The 4,409-nt window shown below is 41.3% G+C and overlaps 1 pseudogene; it reads left to right on the forward strand.

The window, feature by feature from the left end:
• The first annotated feature begins 1,386 nt into the window (after window positions 1–1,386).
• LOC139022190 (glyceraldehyde-3-phosphate dehydrogenase-like) lies at window positions 1,387–1,970 on the forward strand (annotated as a pseudogene).
• The last annotated feature ends 2,439 nt before the right edge of the window (window positions 1,971–4,409 follow it).

Raw genomic sequence — 4,409 nt, forward strand, 5'->3', positions numbered from 1 at the left:
TGCTTCCATTGTTTATTCCAGTGGTCAGCAAACTGCGGCTCGCAAGCCACATGCGGCTCTTTGGCCCCTTGAGTGTGGCCACGAAGTTTCAGTTGCACTGTACGTGCGTGCCCGCATGTGGTATTTTGTGGAAGAGCCACACTCAAGGGGCTGCAGTTTGCCGACCACTGGTTTATTCTATTTCAATTGAGTTGTCATTAGGGCATGTCAAGGATTTAGTGGAACCTGCTCTTATCAGATCCTGACTTCAGGCAGAAAGTAGACTTATAGTCTGCCTTGTTTTGCTCACTGTGGCATCATGTACTTTAATTTTGTTTCCCCAGATTCACCTTTAGGTGTAAGGAACAGGGCTATGCTCTTCTGTATCCAGCCTTGCTCTAAATAATGCTGAATAAAATAGAGAATCTTATTTCTCTTTGTATTTAGCATTGTTTTACCTAACTTAGGAATTATTCATATTATCATAGAACCATAAAATATTGGACATGGAAGAGATCTTGGAGCTCATTTTAGCCAATTTCCCATTTTTAGATGATGAAACTGAGGCTTAGAGATGTCACCTGGCGTGCCTACAAGGTCACAGTTGTATTAAGTGTAGTATTTTATCTGGACAGGCTAATTGCTGAAAAACAAAACAAAACACAACCCTTGAATCTTAGGGCATATAAGAAACCTAGGAGCTTATTATTTACTCACAAAATAGTCTATTTTGGTTTTTTGGAATGGGGTTGGTGTGTTCTATGCAATCATTTAGAGACTATGTGTTTTCACCATCTTATAGGGCCTCAGAGACTGGATCCTCTGCATCTAACCAGCAGACAAGGAAACAGAGAGACAGTATAGAAAAGGCACACTTGCTCTCAAGTCTCTTACAACCAAATTGACAAATCACTTCCACTCATATGACATTGGTAAGATAGCCTTGTGGTGCCATCTAGATGCAAAGGAAGCTGGGAAATGTGCTTTAGCTGTGTATCCAGGAAAAGAGAACAGGTGTAGTGAACATCTAGCTAGTTTCGCCATACTCCTCTTTCCATAAAGTAGTGGTTTTTAAAGTGTCATCCCAGCAGCATTAGTATCACCTGAAAACTTATTAGAAATGCAGATTCTGAGTTCCCACCCACACATAGAGAATCAGAAGCTCGGGGTAATTCTTGTGATTTTGATGTATGCTAAAATTTGAGAACCATTGACATCCTATTAAACGTACATCAGTGGTTCTCAACCCTGGCTACACATTAGAATTACCTAGGGAAACCTAAAACAAAACAAAATTGCCTGGACTCCATCATGATCAATTCAACCAGAATATCTAGAAGGGGACCCACGCATTAATATTTTAGAATAAAAGTTTCTGGTTAGTGACACATTTGACAACTCCCTAAGATGGTCAGCAATGCCTTCTGCACCACCAACTGCTTGGCCCCCCTGGCCATGGTCATCCATGACAACTTTGGCAACGTGAAGGGACTCATGACCACAGTCCATGCCATCATTGCCACCCAGAAGACCATGGATGGCCTGCCCCTCTGGTAAGCTGTGGCTCAATGGCTGAGGGTATGCCCAGAGCATTGTCCATGCATATACTGGCACTGCCAAGGCTGTGGGCAAGGTCAGCCCTGAGCTGAATGGGAAGTTCACTGGCATGGCCTTGCATGCCCCCCCCCCCCCCACCCAACATTTCAGTTGTGGACCTGACCTGCCGCCTGGAGAAAGCTGCAAAATATAATGACATCATGAAGGTGGTGAAGCAGGCGTCAGGCAGCATCCTGAGCTATACTGAGTACCAAGCTGTCTCCTGTGACTTTAACAGTGACACCCACTCCTCTACCTTCAGTGCTGTGGTTGGCATTGCCCTCAACGACCACTTTGTCAAACTAACTTTCTGATATGACAATGAATTTGACTACAGTAATAGGGTGGTGGACCTATGGTACATATGGCCTCCAAGGAGAGTAAGAGCTCCCTAGACAGCCCTAGTGAGAAGGAGAGAGAATTCCTGGTGTACTGCAGGTGTTTTTTTTTTTTTTTTAATATATTTTATTGATTTTTTTTTTTACAGAGAGGAAGGGAGAGGGATAGAGAGTTAGAAACATCGATGAGAGAGAAACATTGATCAGCTGCCTCTTGCACACCTCCTACTGGGGATGTGCCCGCAACCCAGGTACATGCCCTTGACCGGAATCGAACCTGGGACCTTTCAGTCCGCAGGCCGACGCTCTATCCACTGAGCCAAACCTGTCAGGGCTGCAGGAGTTTTTAAAACATGCAATACCTAACTATTTAGTCAGGGGCATTGACCTCTTTCCCCCTTAGATTGTCAAATAAAAAAATGACAATAGTCAACACAACACAACAATAGTTGTCCAGTATGAATGAACCAAAACTATACCTATTTTTTGTCAGATCCCCCCAAAATATAATATTGGTGTGAGCACAATTTTAATAGTTTATGTGTTGAATATCTCTAATGTGTTAAGTGAAAGCAGGGGAGTGGGTTTTCTCACATTGATAGCTGCTGGGAGAGCACATAATCCTGATTGGCATGTGGACATTAGGGAGGTCAGGTCGTTATCTTGAGTGACACCTCTATAGTGCCTGAAAAAAAATGTAGGGACACTTATCTCTCTGTATTTGGTGTGCTTTTGGAAAAGAGAAAATAAATCACATGTCACATGGTTGCATAGATTTTTTTTTTACATGCAGTTTGCTGATAATGGTGAAATTTTAGTCGAGTCTACATCACCTAAAAAAGTTCTCAGGAAGTTCATCCATCTACTCCGGCCTTCTAGTGAGACAGCTTAATCCTGTAGAATTTTCAAGCAAAATAGCTCATTGACAGATCAAAATAGCTAGCTTTTTTGCCTTAATCTTGATGGAATTAAGATTAGAATCTATCTCTACTTACAACTAAATGGTTTTCTGGTCTACATTTGCAAGATTACTTAAAATACTAGATAAAAGCTTATATTGGTTAGTGAAACGCTCCTCAACTTGTGCTTGAAGTGAGTGCTCTTTAAAAAATGCTTTGGATGACAGTAGTGATGGATTAAAGCTGGAAACAAGACAGAAATTGGTACTACATTTGATAGAGAGTAGATGAATCATTTCAGGGTTAATAGTCTCACAGCAAAACACCCACACTTAAACTTCGGAATGGATATAGATGCTTCAGTCTATTCAGACATCCTGGCAAGACTGAATTTAGGATCCTAGTAGGATGTTGGTTGGTGAGAAGCATAATTTTCAAGGAAGTAATCACAAAGCTGAGTGTTGACAGCTTCGAGTTCAAATTTCATACTCTCCAATATTACAGACATCACTCGATATCTGTGGATCTTTTGTTTTGCTACCTGTAAATTATGTTTCATTATGTTTCTCTCACACACATCTCATTGTAGTTCTCACTCAACTACTTCATACTTCAAGGATTAGGAAAGAATTAAAAATATTTGTGGGCAAATTATAGTCATTCAGAAGACACATAATGTTTCCCTACAAAATTCTTTACTCTCTGTGCCTGTTACAAGAATGAGGAAGTCTTAGACCACTTAGGTACTGGAGACAATGTGAAGCATGAGTTCAGGGTGAGCTGTGAAGCAGGTTCTGTCTGGAGTCTGACATGAGTGTTATTTACTTGGCTTTGATCCTTTCTGTGAGCAAGGGGAAAATCTGACTTCTTCAGAAAACCATTTTACTCTGTGGGTTCATGATTGTGGCTGACAAATGGAGAGGTAAATTGACAGTGACTTCCAAGCTAAGAATATCGTGTGTGTTTACCACTGTTGGGAGCCAGAATTTTGTCAGTTAGTATGATATCTCTTTAGCTTCAGTTATTAAGGTTTCCAACTGAGAAAAAAACAAACAAACCCAAAAACCCAGCAAAATTCTATTGTTCTCAATGAAAAAAAGCCTTTTAAAAGCTAGAGAGGTTCACTGTTGGCACTGGCTGTTCCTGTGGAGGAGCTTGATGAGACTGTGTTAAACTGTTGTCAAGGGATAATGGGGAAATTCTTTCATCATCAGCAAATATTGAGTCAGCATGGACTTGGCGAAAGTCAGGAGGCCAGGTTGTGGGGATGCACAGTGTTTATGGCATCCTAAACAGGCAGCATAACACTGTGGTAAGGGGCTGGGAGGGAATCCTGGCTCAGCATCTAATATATGTACAGCTGTGGCCAACTGACTTCTTAAGTCTAAATGAGCTCATCTGTAAAATGGGAGCATTATCACCTACCTTGTAGGTTTGTTGTGAGGCTTACATTAGGTAACGTGTTGCAAATATTTGGCAATGTCAAGGCCTGGCCTGTAGAATGTGCTCTCCCTTCCCTGGTCTTTCCTTTTTGGTCCCATTTGTAAATATAAATGTGTTGGTAGCTTTTCAGAATCTCTATAATATTCCATAAATT

The sequence above is a fragment of the Myotis yumanensis genome, unplaced genomic scaffold, assembly GCF_028538775.1.
Source record: "Myotis yumanensis isolate MYYU_CA2020_CCGP unplaced genomic scaffold, mMyoYum1.0.hap1 SCAF_13, whole genome shotgun sequence".
Lineage (NCBI taxonomy): Eukaryota > Metazoa > Chordata > Mammalia > Chiroptera > Vespertilionidae > Myotis > Myotis yumanensis.